Source organism: Acyrthosiphon pisum, chromosome A2, assembly GCF_005508785.2.
Source record: "Acyrthosiphon pisum isolate AL4f chromosome A2, pea_aphid_22Mar2018_4r6ur, whole genome shotgun sequence".
NCBI classification, from domain to species: Eukaryota; Metazoa; Arthropoda; class Insecta; order Hemiptera; family Aphididae; genus Acyrthosiphon; species Acyrthosiphon pisum.
Window position 1 is genome coordinate 12,657,987 of NC_042495.1, and position 16,208 is coordinate 12,674,194.

Here is a 16,208-nt window from a genome sequence, read left to right on the forward strand (position 1 = left end):
TCCTCTTAAACATAAGAAAGTATTGGAAGTGTATATGTCACATTTCTATTTTAGATTCTGAGTGGAGCAATGAATCATGAATGAATTGATTTCACAATGACATGTGAAATTTAAATTTTTTTGTATGTATACACATTACACATATACGCTATACCTAAATGATATGTCTTAGAAAAAATGCATTGAGTATTGACTCAAAAGTTAATAACAATAATAAATAATAATATAGGTACCTAATCAGTGGCACTTGATTTGAGTATCTGAATCCTCATTTCCTCTTCATCAGTGAGTGTTTTTTGTAAGCATTTTCTCGTATTTGATTATCAAAAAGTTATTAAAAATAATTAAATAAGGTAAGTTTGATATGTGCATTTCGTCCAAGTGTTCCAAATGTGCAACGAATAGTTTATTATCATTTTGTATACACCATACAATCTTCAATATATTTTGGTTTTTATAGCCATTTATAGCCATAGGCATAAGCAAATTTAGATTTTTATAATTTTTTTATCACAACTATATTAATAGTAATTATATTGACTTATTAGTAGTTATTATAGACTATTGTCGATAAAATTGTTTTCGCATAGTCAAAAAATTTTAAAATTAAATAAAAGGTTCCTCATAAGTTGTTGTTAGTGGTAATGAAAATAAAAGTCGAGCGTAAATCCACAATAATTTTTTATGAGTGTCTGAAATTGGAATTTTGAAAAAATTTGTCAAAATCATGAAAATTTAAAAATTATTTTTAAATAGTAATTCATAAAAATATTTCTATTTAAATCTAAGATTTGATAATGTATTACAAGATTACTCGTAATTTTTCATACCTTTAACAAAAAAAAAGGTTTTACTGGAAAGTCAAACTATTTTTTTTGAGCGTTTGAAGCTTACATTTTTTCAACATTGCATTTTTAGCCGTAATCCCATGAGACGAGTTTTCTTGATATGTTGTAATTTAAAGATGATTAATTAATTAATTACCTGGATAACTGAAATGTTCCCAAATGTTTATTTTATCACTAGCTGTCCGACCTTCCTCCGGAAGAAATTATTTTTTTATAATTTAATTTAAAAACATATGACTATTTTTTGGGTATACAAATAATATAATATAATTACATATTGTAGTTATTGTTATTGCTAATTTCTGAAAATTATATATCCTACATTTTGAATTCGACCACTGGAGTGGTAAATTTTATTCTTTTTATTATAGAATAGAGACGCAAGGTAGAAAAAAATGTAACAATAAATTATTTGTTCAATGAACAATATATTATATTTCAAATGGAAAAATCAAGTGGAAACAAATAAATAAATAATTAATAATAATAATAATAATAATAAATAAACAAACAAACCGGTTTCCTTTGTCTCCAAAATCAAGTTAGATTCTTATAATTTGAATATTTATAACTCATAAACTACTCGCCCCAAATTCGGTTTTCGTGTATCAAAATACAAAGAAAAATATTCTGCTTTGGAATATAAAATTAAAACCCTATGTTGTCATTCAAAAAAGTAAAAAAACTTAAAAAATTATAAGGATAAAAAATATAATTTTTTAAGAAAAACGTTGTTTTAAAAGCGACTTGAAACTATGTAAAAAAATATTTGCAAAAAAATGTACACCTTTTGAAATAATGAATGTTGTTTGATAAAAGAATCACCCGGTATAGATTATCTACACTACTATACTTGAAATATGTTTTTTTTCCATAAATGCGAATACATTTTTTTTGTTTTGTACAAAATCTTGAAAATTGAATATAAAGTTCCTCATAAGTTTTTATAACAGTTAAAAGAAATTAACGATACATGTGTACAGTTTTTTTTATAACCATTTAAAGTTTAAAATTTGACAAAATTCATCAAAATCTCAAAAATGTACAAATTATTAAGTAAGTAGTTACAAAGACATAAAGTTACACAATTTTCAGTTTTTATAGCTATAAAGGATCGAACATTTAGAGCATGATACCTATATCTCATAAGTAGTTCATAGTATCAATAAAAATTCTAAAAATATATAAACACAATATAACACAGTTTTTTTATTGCTTTTCAAGTTTAAATTAGATATTTAAACAAAGAATGACAATCTTAGTAAATTTGTTGTAACTGAAATTTTTTTTTTATTACTTGAACTCTTTCTGTTTATAGTCATTTTTCGTATACAATGATATTATCATTGAATTCAAATTTAACACCAACCGGCAACCTAGAGCGCTGTATGTCTGTATACTGTATGCTGTATGCCTGTGGCTGTATCCACCTTTTATTATTATTAAAATAATAAAAGAAAGTAACCAGCAAAATTGTTCTCTCAGATCGTTTGCAATGATGTTCATAAATTTGTTTACGGTAATTATTGATAAATGATAATCATCGTAAAGTAACACGTAAATTCGTAACGCTTTGTTTCTGGCCAACAACTCTGTGCTGTGGCCGTTTACTATACCTTAGTTATGTGTTTAAAAACATATATCAATGGGCGGATACTTAAGACTGTCGGAGCCCGGAACGAATGTCGATCGTGTAAAAGTGACAAGTTGAACGACCAGGACATGATGAGCGTGTCGCCACTGTCAATGAGTTCGGTCTCGGAGATTTCGGCGGCGGTGTCGGTTGAAACAGCATGCGATCCTGGTACATGTACACCTAACCCAACTCTTTGTTTCGATCAGGTCCCGCACTGCGTCACTCGGATAAACTGATGGGCCGTTTACGCGGCCGCCGTTGCCAAATACGTCGGAGCGCCACGGACACGGACACGCCACGGACACGTTCAGTGACGGTGCTCGTGCGCCGCTAAATTCGACGGACGGTACCAGGGCACCATCCGTACTGGTCACCGACTTGTCTTTCGTCGCCGCGGCCGCCAATTCCTACCGCAATGACAACAGCGTTGTGGCTGTGCAATATTGAAAATATATCTTTACATATTATTCTTACATTCTTATTATTTCCATCTTCGCGGTGTTTTCTTATAAGCATTTCGTGCGTCGCGTTTTTCTCAGCGTTTTTCACTGCATCAGTCATACGGGGGCAGCGGGGCACGGGACATATCCGTCGACGTATTTTACCGCCTATATCATAATACCTATACAACTAGTTGGGTTCTCGGTCTTGCCCAGTAGCCCGAGGACAATAATGAAACCAAGATTGCCCATCCAGAAGCGGTGGATAGTAATAATTATTAGTAATAAGTAACGAATAATTTGTGTTACGATTTTATTATTGTAATATTATTAATAGTGGGTAAGACACCATAAAATAACTGGTTCAATCTATTATCTAAACCTCCCTTGAATGGTCTAAATCGGTCGAGTATTTTTCGATTATATTATAAGCATCAACCATAGACCTTGTCTTATTAGTTTTATATATAATATCTGTTACCTATGGCTTCTTTAATATTAATCTTACAACTCGTCCAGGATCCCTAATAATATATGTGCCAATTAGTTTAAAACTGTGGATTTGTAAATGCGTAATAACTATATATTGGGCCACACATTATGCGGTATTTTCGCTGTTGAGTGACTTGAGTCCGAACGTTTTTTACCAGTACATAGTTACGTATCTTACGATTATTGTAAGATATTAGATATTTATTTATGGTCCGTAATTACAATAATTACAAAGTAAATACATATTATATTAGACAGTACTAAAAAATATTAGTATTTTATACAGATTTATATTATACTAGCCAATATTATAAAAATAGGTCCTCACCAAAATATAAATGTTCCAAATTATAATTATAATTATAATTATATATCGAATTATAATTTATTGCGTAGTATTAAAATACGTTTAGAAACCGGCAATTTAGCACACTTGCAGAGTGATTTTTTTGAACTTGTTTGAGTTTGTAAAGGACGAACAAACAAACAAATATTAACATTAATTTTAAGTTTTTAAACATAAGTTTAGAAAACCTTATAACTCCGTTATGACCGATGTCCGTCCGTCCGTTAGTTGCCCGTATATTATAATTACAAAATTTACAATTGTTCAAATTTTTGGTTATTTATAAATATTTATTTATTCACAATTCACTATTGTTCGTAGTTACTTTTCATAGTTACGAAATTACGATTGTTTGTAATAACTAATAAGATATTAAATTACGACTTGATATTAAGATAATTACTTATGGTACAAGTATTTAATATTTTAATATGGATTACTACCTACTATCCAAAAAATATTACCAAAACATTAAGATTTAAGATGACTTAATTTTTTTAAATTGTAATTGGAATTAAAGTTTATTGTTTTGTATTAAAATACGTTTGGAAACCGGGAATTTATCACGCTCGCCGAGTGAGCATTCCTAACTGGTTTATACATTAGAAATATAAGATGTAGATATAGATTATGGTATAAACACGGTGTTTTCCGTTACCGCCTACCGGTTGGCCCTATCCAAATTTCAAAACATATAAAATTAAGGCCTAAGAGTGGGAATTTTTAAACATCGGCATTCCGATGGAAAACCACGGGCTGGCCACAGATAAAAACGTCACTCAAATATTATAAAACCATAAATTTTGAATTGACTGAAAACGAAACGCGTCAGAACACCACTACCATCAACTATCAAGGCATCAAGGTAGATAGTACGGAATTTTTCAATAAGGTTGCAATTAATTTGTTATGACTTATGATTTTCTGTGCGTTTTTAGAATTAGTTTATGGCTATATTATCACGTTAGATTAAGCTAACCTTTATTTCGTTTATTAGTATCATATAATCATAGAACAATATATAATATGATACTCAGTTTTTTTTTTAGTGTTTCTGGCATTGGAAATTCCCAAGATATAAATAAATAAATAATCTTGAGAAATTTTGAGTATCATAATATTATATGATACCATTGATTTTATAATATACTAATATTATAAATTATAATATATTATAAAATCAATGATGATACTAATAAGCACCAGTGGCACACAAAAAAAATTACGTGTATCACTATATATGTCATCATATTATTATGATAATCAATGTTAAAAGTTTTAAAACAATAACGATAATATTATAAGGCACGGTCCGTGATATAAGGTATAACTATAATTTTCATAAAATATATTACAACTGCGTCCTGCTTACTAACGGTTGGCCATCGCCTGGTTGGTTACATTCATAGTACCCTGGTCCATCACCGTCGGCCCGGCGCAATGCTAGCTGCACCAAGTGGCAATCGAGCCCGCCCATGATAATCCCGACACGTCCTGCCGGCCCGCAAGATTATGACTGGTCTGACGGAGTAGTTTCTACTAAGTTATCCTTTATTTCACTAACCTAACCGCGGATTAAACCAAGCGCCGAGGGTTAAGTTTGATACCGCTATAACAGGGTACCATAATGTTGTTGGCACCGCGACGACGGCCCGCGCACACGTGACAGTGTGACGCGTCGCGATACCACTATAGCAGTAATACACATTTTATACAAGTATAGAAATATAGTTCTCACGACCACGCGCTCTCTCGCGTCTTGTTATCATTACTATTGTTGTAACTAATGTAGTGTACTAGTTAGAGATCAGCCCGGTCCCGGGTCAACCCGGACCGGACCGGAAAAACCCGGACCGGATCCGGGTTAGGTCCGGTCTGGGTCAAAATATTTTATATTCTTGGTTTAGGTGTTCGGTTCGGGGCACAGTCATATTATAATGGGTTAGGTTTGGTTATATGTTTTTTTAATATAACTGGGTATGGTCCAGTCTGGTCTTTTTTATATTATAATGTATGTACTACCTATATAATAATGGATATTTCTTTGGTCTGGGTTAATCAATTTATATACTTGGAAAAATGGTATTATTTATAAATAGCATTTGTTCGTATTTCTTAAAATATGGCCATTCCGCAGTCGCCATGCCCTTATCGGTTATTAAATAATAATAATAATAATAATAATAATATTACGTTCCATCAATACAGGAAATTTTAAAAATAAACGTTGTTTCGTGTTTACCGTCGAATGTCGAATATAGTACCAGTGTCTAATAGGTATTTAGTGGCAGGGTTGCCAGACATACGAGAATTCTCGTACACATACGAGAATTTAGACTATTTGTACGAGGTACGAGGAACACCTATCCTCGTACACCTTTTATACGAGAATTCCAACAATAATATGATAAAATATTTTATCATGGTATTATCTATGATGAAAAAGATAGATAACCATAACTTACCATTTTGGGTTACCTACCAGTTACCATGGGTATAGTGAATAATACTGTGCACGAGAAAATACGTTCTATTATTAACATGCTTGGAACAAAATTAGGTATTACACAAAATAATTCAAGATTGTCTCATTGTGTCAGTTCCCACTTCCCACTACCCACAACTGTACCTGTTACTATAGTTATTAATTATTATAACTATAAAAATAGCACCATAAACCCCTAACCAAAGTCCATAATGTAGGATAAATATTTTTCTTGTAATATTTCCCCAGTGGCCCAGTCCCCGCTTACTAGTTACTAGTAACAAGTGACTTCCGAGCATCGAGCTAGTAATTAGTCTGTTCACTCTTGTCTGTATATACTACTCTTTACCTACTTGTAAAATATATTACAAAGTGTATTTTCTACTACCAAATAAGGAAAGAAAATGTTTTTCTGTGTTTATTGTATGTTAAATTCTATATACTTATCTATGGTTAAATGTAAATTATAAATGAAGGCACGAACTACTACACATGTAGTAGTTCGTGAATGAAGGTAAACAACATGAATAAAGTATTGATGTGATAATAATTATTGATTAGAAAAGCGAGCGTAGCGAGTGATTTTTTTAGTGATACGAGAATTTCATTGAAAATACGAGAATTTGATAACCTCAGTACGAGAATACCTGTTTGAGAATCTGGCAACCCTGTTTAGTGGTCACTAGTCAGTTAGTCACAGTCAGTACGATGCGTGGATAACAGTATAACACATTAACACTGTGCCACCAACATAAAGGTAAGCATAATAATTAATAACCATTTTGAGTACCACTAACTATAAAGTATTAGTTATAAATGTTATAAATTATTAGGAATAATAAATTAAATATTAATTACACACAGAACACATTGATAATGAATAACTTATCAGTTGTCAACCAAAGTTTACGGATTTCTAAAATATTGTGTTATAATAGGTAGTTATAAACTTATAAATTAAGTTTGTATTTGTAACTGTAAAATATAAAATATTGTGTAGTGTGTACCTATTCAGTATTGGTATTAATATAGTATTATAATTTATAAATCATATCAGAAAAACTAGAATCTTACTTCTTAATTCTTAGGTGATCAAAATTCAAAAATGAACAATCTTATACAATGAACTATAAAGTAATACCTATAAAGTAATACCTAATATAATTTATATTGTTATATAAATATATACTTCTTAGTTCTTAATTGTTTATAAGATTATAAATTTATAATACTTTGCAGTTTGCAGCATGCACATCTAAAACAATGAGCATATTTGTGCTGATCCGGGTTTTTATTAAAAACTTATGATCCCGGGTTGGGCGGGTTGGTTTAAAAAAAAAAATAAAAATCCGAGCTGGGCTGGTCCGGGCTTATAAAAAGTTTGTAAGCATGGTTCAAAATTGGTTTGGGTTGAAAAATATATTTTCGGGATTGGTCTGATCCGGTTTAACAAATTGTCTTAAATATTTGGTCTGGGCCGATCCGATTTTTATAGGACCGGGCTGTACTCTAGTACTAGTATTATCATTTTATAAAGTCGTTACTCGTTACACGTTATTGTTGTTGTGTGCGTCTTGTGTCGAACACTCGGAAGTCGGTAGTGAGTTGTTGTGCAGTTGACATTATAGTAACTATATAGTGACTGTAACTTGCTGAATGCCTGAATATTTTAATGTAAGTATAACTTCAGTATGCGAGTATCCTAATTTCTACTGACATTATTGTGTATGATACAACGATATAAAATAATAAACAACAACCATCGAATCATGGGGATCCATAAGGTTACCCATGCGTTAGGTATGATAAATTATTACCTCCACATCTCCATAGCTATAAATTAGTATTTCTTTTATATCATTGATGTAATATAATTCTTACAAATTAATATACAGCATTACGATATAATATAACGTACCTAATCTGTGTTACGCAGTGTGTTTCAACCATTTTATTTTAATTATTAAGATCCGTACGAGTTAATTCAGTCGTTTTTATTATGATCATTTATAGTATACTTTAAAAAAACTAATTATTTTAGTTATGATGAGTATATTTTATTGCATGATTGACAATTGTATAATCAATTAATTTAATTCATGGCACACAAAATAGGCACCTCAATATAATTATAGGTATTGTAAATAAAGTAAATTATCAAAACATTATAAAATATTTATTAAAAGTGTAACCAGATTTATATCAATAATTATATTATATATACGTATAGGGATTAGGTAGGAGTGCAAGGTACTGAACATTTTATAACAACACATTTTTCTGAATTTCAAATTATGTTTTACGTCTAATATCATCATCAGCATCCAACAAATTAGATAGGTAATAGATATTAGATATATACATTTTGTTATGTTATACTGGTTATTGATTTTAAATTTATAAATATTTATTTTAATACTTCTAGTTTTTACCTAATTATATAATCGCGGTCTGAAGTATGCTTGAACCGTAGTAATAATATAGGTATAAGTAAACGTATAATTTATAATTAATATTTTGTTTATAAATACATTATGGTCCCTACTTATTTATAGTTATTTTACGTTGTATATGTATTTATATTATCATAAATACTTGTCCATATGCAATTCTATCGCATCAACTAATTTTAAATAAACTCAATGAATATTGTAAATTGCGCAATAAATACTTTTACAGGTATATCGTATACCTTTGTATGGAGGGCAAGCTTTGTGAAAATAGTAAAGTACCCACATGTAGTGAAAAAAAATAAAAATAGTAAATACATAATATTATACCTAGGCTATAAATAACGTACAATAAATAAATATTATCATAAAATCAATAGTTTTTAGTTTTGCATTGTCTTACACTCTTACAAACATACAGTTATTTTATACCTGTTTTCTTATATAATTTCCAAATAAGAAATTTAAAACCAAAATCTCTATTTATAAATCAATACATATTATATTATTCTAGTAAGTAGGTTGTAGGTATTTTTTCGAAAAAAACAACCGGAAATTAATATTATGCACGATAATAAAAATAAAAAACCTAGTCTCGTTACGCGTGGTTTTAATACTACCGAAGATAATGTGATTGCGATTTACTAATTACGTACTTATTTATTTATAATATTTATGATCTATGATAATCAACATTCAACGTGACTATGTGAACCTTTTAGTATTTACCAATTACTTATGCTAATAAACATTAATATTATAATTATTTATTAGTTATTAGTTATTACTAATTAGTTGTTTGACGACTATTGAAGAAGTGCCTCAATTCATTGAATTTGTCAATACTTAAAGATTAAGATGATGCAATATTGCTGTAAAAATTTATATAATTTGACTAATTGACTATAAGTAAAATTAACTAGTAAAATTAATCATGGTTAACGATTTAATCATATTGTTTGATTAATTTCACTAGTTAATAATTCATTTTCAGTAGTGAAATTTTATTTATCTTAACATCTGTATTACATTATCATTTATCTTAAGAGGATGCCAGCGCACTATGTTTTCTCTCTCGCCCACGCGCAACATAGATAAAACGCATTAACGCAGAATCATTTTTTCTATGTTTTTATGTAATCTTCGAGTAAAGTCACCCATTACAAAAAAGATAAAGAATAATATTTTTGAGGGAATTGTCTAAATATTGTCTCAAAATAATTTAAACATACAAATTTATTTTTGTTTATTTTGAGTCGAAAGAAAGTCAAATAATAATACAGTCAACTCGCGATATAACGAATATCGATATAACGAAAATCTTGATATAACGAATGTAGTTTTATAAAACTACCGGTCCCTTGAAAATATCGCGGTATAATATAATTTCGATGTAACGAACTTTCGATATAACGAATTTTTTTCTCGGTCCCTTGAAATTCGTTATATCGCGAGTTGACTGTAAAATATAAAATCGATGTCTTTTCCTCAGAAATACTATTCTCCATATTTTTTGTAATGGATGATTTTACTCTAAGATTACATAAAAACATAGACAAAATGATTCTGCGTTAATGCGTTGCAAATGATAAATTCAAATGAGCATATTTTAGTTGAAGTTTATACATTTTAAGTTATTTATAAAATCCTTATTGGCGATAAGGATTTTTTTCGACCGGCAGGAGGTGGATCTGTTACGGGCCACTGGAAAAATAACATAAAGACAGCGTGCTCGTTGCAACTTAAAGCGTATCAATTTCTATCGTTAATAACTTTTTTTTTTTATTTTGAATTAAGAACATTTAACAATCTGTACTCGTGGTACTATAAGCTTAATAGATATTTGAATTACAATAGTAATAGAATTAATACAAACACAAACGCAACAGCATTCAATTTATATGTAACGCTATTTTTATTTTACATGAAAATCTTGAATTGAAAAGACTGTCCAGCAACAGCACTTCGGCCGTTAATAACTTAAGTCTTAATATAACTTAATATAATACCTAATACTTTTTACTTATCTAGGTACCTATCTAAATCATAGAAATGTTACCCGACGGACAACACTGGTTCACGATTTAAGTCTTAAATCGTGCACTGGACGTCACTGGTTCGATTGATACTTATTTTTCTATGGTTCGACGTTCGACTGTTCGAGAGTCGAGACCACGATTTGAGATAAACATCATATTATTATACATTTATATTTTATACCCATTATATAAAAACAAGGTATGATAGTAACTTTTTGACGGTCAGATCATTCGGTAAGCACGTGACGTGGCGTAGTGTATAATAATTAATAACAATATATTTAATGACAATATTATGATAATATGGGTAAGCAAGTGACGTATTAAATCTGGAATTTTGCGATCATACCCTATCCGATATACCTAAAATATATACCTAGTATATATCTTAAATCGTGGTTCAACTGACTTACGTGGTGCGCTCTGTTAGCGCCTTCACGGCTCACGCCGCCTTGGCGATCTGTCTCGGGCTCTTGGCGAGTCTGTTTTTTTCCCGCGTTACCGGTTACCCGGTTTTGCGCGTGCGCGCCATATTATCAACACTTCCGAAATCACTGTTAATCATCATTCACGTACAAATGTTAAATAATATTATTATATTTATACACAATACACAAATCGCGGTCCACAACGTTCTAAATATTATTAATTTTGCACACGCGACGACCATGCAACAGCTACCTACGTACCTTTTCGAGAATAGTTTACGATACATGTTAATGGAATTTGTGGCTCCAGCCGACCAGGTTTTAGCCAACCGCTAAGAAATCGCTGTTTTAACTTTTCAAATTTTACGTAAGTACAACTTCGAGTGTTCAATACGATAATCGTTGTTATCGTCGTTTGTACACCGACAATATTACAATATTATGATGTCCACTGCCTTCTGTTCGCCACTTATCTTGTGTATAAATTATCTTGGCCAGATGTATAAATCACGGACAGTTTTGAGAGGCAGATAAAGTCATAGTTCACTGTAATAAGCGATTCGGACCTTCAAGTTACACACCTCAAAATTCTAACTTTCTAACTTTTATTGTTATATGTTAAACCGCCTTATATGACATTGTTATTTGTTTGCGCACCTACTATTGTTAAGGCATAAAGAAGATGTATTTTTTTTTTTTAATGAATTGACTCAATATTTATTGCTTCATTAATTTCTTTAATCTATTTTCAATTAGACTTCTATATGCATTTGCATAAATTCAAAATATACCTTGCAACTTGTATAAGTGACTAATTATTGTGTTTTAAAATAGTTTTTTTTATCTACACTGCATTATATAATTTATTTGACAGTATTATCACAACAATTTGATTTTAATGTTTTTGGAAAATATACATATGTCCATAACACATGAGCAAAGTACCACATTTTGAGCGTCACTAGAGGTATTATACTTTTGTGTATACAAATCTGTTCGAAGTAGCAAACTATTAACATTTTTCATACTAATATTTAGTTTTTTAACCTGGAAGTCTATATTATGAACCATGTAGCCATTATTTTTTGATGCTTGATTATTGCAAAGTTTGAATTCTTTTTGTTACAAGGCATCTTTTTACCCAAATACTAGCAGTATTTGAGACGGAAATATTGTTGTATTTGTTTGTGTTTTAATATTGAACATTTATTTTGAATTCTAGATTATTTTTATTTAAGATTGAGGATGACGAAAGAAAGAAAAAAACTGTTGGTCATTTAGTTGATAAATGTTGTCTCCACCATGTATCATCAATACAATAATTGTATAGTGTCAGTTAGTACAAAAAATAACACCCATTATTTTAATTGATTTTAAATATTTTTGTTCTGTACTAGGTATGTAGGTAAATATTTATAGGTATATTATATTTATACTTATTATATTTTTTTTTAATGAACAACATTGTATATCTAAAATCTGTATTTACATGTTATACAATTAGTAAATTGGATGGGGGCTTATTGACATGAAAAGAAAATCGCACATTGATGGCACCCCATAAGTTTCAATATTCATAACCAAAACAAACCATCAATATCTAAAGTTCTTAAATATATCAACTGGTTTATTAAAAAAATAATACCAGTTTTATTAATTTTAGATCTAAGCTCACGCTGCACTCACAGCAAAAATTAATAATTAAAATTCTATGTATGTCTATATCATTTTAGTATAATATTATATGTATGTTATGGTTAATTCAATTTACTGTTTAGCTATATTACAGTAGTTCTCAAACATTTGGTTTGTGAAGCCCTTATGTTACTAAGGCCCAGTTGTACCATCTCCGATTAAAGTTAACCGGAGTTTAACTGGCCGAATTTTCCCGGTTAAATATCTGTTATCAGCTGATTAAGCGTAATCGAAGTTCAACCGTAGATGGTACAACTGGCCCTAAGAAAGTTCTACGGAATCCCACAATTCAGGAATGCTCGTGAAATATACATATCCATGAAAAATGATGTATAAATGATGTATGATTTTCTTTATAATATAATTATAAACAACATAAATGTTAAAAGCAATATATAACCTTCAACCAACTGACATATGACTACAAAACGAAATGTGGATTATTATTAATAAAAATTGTTTTCATCGTTTATTTAATTATACACAATCTGTAAATGTTGTTTTACTATAAGTGCATGTGATTGAGGTGATATGGCTTGAGTGGCTGGAGATAAGAAGCCGCCCATTGGAGGCACTTAAGGTTAGGATTTTAGGTACATTGTTGAGGTAGATGGGAAGGCAGACTATTTGCCTTAGTGTGAACGTACAATGGATGGATTTTGTTTCATTGTTTTTATTCCCCAGTCTTTATACCAGGTTGATAGTAGATTGAGATGATTTTGTATGAGGTTTGAGGCTATTTTGGGGTCGTAGTGGATCGCTAGAAGCGCCTTGTCGTCGGCAAAGTCGCCAGTTGTAGTGTTGGGGGTGGGAGGTTGATCTGAGGTTAGGCTAGGATTTTAATTTGCTAGTAAGAGAAGGCAGGATTATAAGACTAGGGAAGTAGAGGTATGAACATTTTAAATTAGTAAGTCACGACACCAGGTACGTTTTAGACGCCTTCTGGGGTCACCAGGAATAGCGTTAATGGATAGCTAGGAAATCAGGGGATTATGATGGCTGTGGAACTTGGAGTGTGTGCGTTTGTAGAAAGTTTTTGCAACATTTTGAACTGTTGGGGTGGCTAGATCTTTATGTAGAGTGTCGTTAGATACATAGTAGGGAGCTTTAGTTATTTGACGGAGACATTTTGATTGGAAGATTTGAATTTTGTTTAAGTTGGACTTTTTGGCTGCACCCCAGAGTTGGATTTGAGTCCAGATCGGTTTGAGTAAGAGTTTGTATAATAGTAGCTTGTTTTTTAAATTGATGTGTTGTGATGTGAGGAGATATCGTAATTGGTGAGAGCGATTATTTAAGGCAAGTCTCTTGTTGTGGGTGTGAGTTGCTTAAGTTAACCTGCGATCTAAATGTAGACCTAAGTATCGAACATTTTGGGCGGTTGGGAGAGGTACATTGTTGAGGTAGATGGGAAGGCAGACTATTTGCCTTAGTGTGAACGTACAATGGATGGATTTTGTTTCATTGATTTTTATTCCCCAGTCTTTATACCAGGTTGATAGTAGATTGAAATGATTTTGTACGAGGTTTGAGGCTATTTCGGGGTCGGAGTGGATCGCTAGAAGCGCTTGTCGTCGACAAAGTCGCCAGTTGTAGTGTTGGGGGTGGTAGGTTGATCTGAGGTGAATAAATTGAAGAGTAGAGGTGCTGTTACAGATCCTTAAGGTACCCCTGCATAGATTGGTGATACTTCAGATAAGGAGAAGCCAGATCGAACGGCAAAATGTCTGTTTTCTAAATAGGATTTAAATAATAGAAAATAGTATGGCGGAAGAAAAGATTTGAGTTTGAAGAGTAGGCCTTCATGCCATACTCTGTCGTGACGAAATATATAGGCAAGAAGCACAAAAGGATTTACATTTTTATACATTTCATATACATTTTTTTCAAATTAAATGATTAATCACATTTGATATATATATATATATATATGGGATTTAATTTTTGGTGATAAAATATAGAATGTTTTATCAAAAAAATACCATTTATTTTAATTACCTATTAAAAATGTGTGTTCTTATTTCTATAAATTAATCTAAATGCTTATTACACAAATAAAATAACCCCTTACTGCGTTCATATAATATATATGCATTATTTTTTTATAAACAAAAGTTGAATACATTTTGTTGTAAAAAGTACTAATTTAAGTTATGACTATTTTTATTCAGTTATGACGTCATAATAAATCAAGAAAAATATTAAATTATTATACCTACTGCAGAACTATTTATTTGGGCGGAAAAATTTCAAAGTACATAAAATAAAAAGAAATTAATAATTTGTTTAAAGTATATTCAAATTAAACCCTAATATCATAGTAGTATTATTTTTCTGAATTCATTCATTAGCTTTATAAAATATAAAGTGTCAGAAAGTTTAAATAACAATTACAGTCAGTAAAACTTTGTTTAGAATAAAAAAAAAAAAGGAGAAAAACTATTAAATTATTAAAATGTTAACTCATCTGAACTCCCTGGAGTAAGCAATCGAATGATTTTAAATTCATTAGTTCTGTTGTCACTAGTTTCGTTATAAATTGAATCACTATTTTCCTAGTTATTTTATAATACCTAATATACATTTTAAATTATTCTAATCATATTACCTATCAGTGGCGGTTATAAGGGGGGGGCGAAAGGTGGACCACCCCCTTGGGATTTGGTTTTTTTTTTTAAATTTGGTATATCACTGACCCACAACATCTATCTACAAATTTTTGAATTTTATGATTTGATAGCAAAATATTTTTTCGTTTTAATCACGGATAATATATTATCATAGTCAAGGTGGATATATATATATCCACCTTGATCATAGTATTGTATATTATCAACTCTATGTCTCGGTCAGGCACGCTTAACATTACTAATAACAGTTATCACTTATCAGTACTAGACATTCATTATTTGATCGTTGGTGATTTATTTTGAAATGCGTTTATTTGTATTTTTCTAAATAGTTGTAATTTCATATTTCCACTACCTAGTACCTATTAATTTGAATTGTATTATTTAATATTTTATTTTTAATATGTCAATGAAGCGAATAAGCAGTTATTTTGACATTACATCCAAAAAATCAAAACCTAATTTGCCATTGGAGGATATAAATATTATTATACATTTATATTTTATACCTATAATACCTTGTGTATATTTTATATTATATGTATATACTTTATATTATATTTAGTTATATATATAAATGCTATGGGGTGGGGGAGGGCTAGAACCAAAACAAAGTTTGAGAAAAATTACTCTATGCTTAATTGATATCATCAAATAAAATAGGAGAATACCCCAGGTATAAATAAATAATTTTAATTATTATTATTTATCAGAAACTC

The 16,208-nt window shown here is 30.3% G+C and overlaps 1 protein-coding gene across 3 annotated transcripts in view; it reads left to right on the forward strand.

Annotated features, from left to right (window-relative positions):
* The first annotated feature begins 6,970 nt into the window (after positions 1 to 6,970).
* The window catches only part of LOC100165114, a 14,059-nt gene continuing 4,821 nt past the window's right edge, over positions 6,971 to 16,208 (forward strand). Inside the window, exon 1 of one of the 3 annotated variants that reach the window (XM_016807529.2) lies at positions 6,971 to 7,004. The gene's annotated coding sequence lies outside the window, so the exon portion shown is untranslated. Of the gene's footprint in view, positions 7,005 to 7,898; positions 7,922 to 11,234; positions 11,532 to 16,208 lie in introns of those variants that run through there. The other 2 variants (XM_029489269.1, XM_001948271.5) reach the window with 2 other exon arrangements.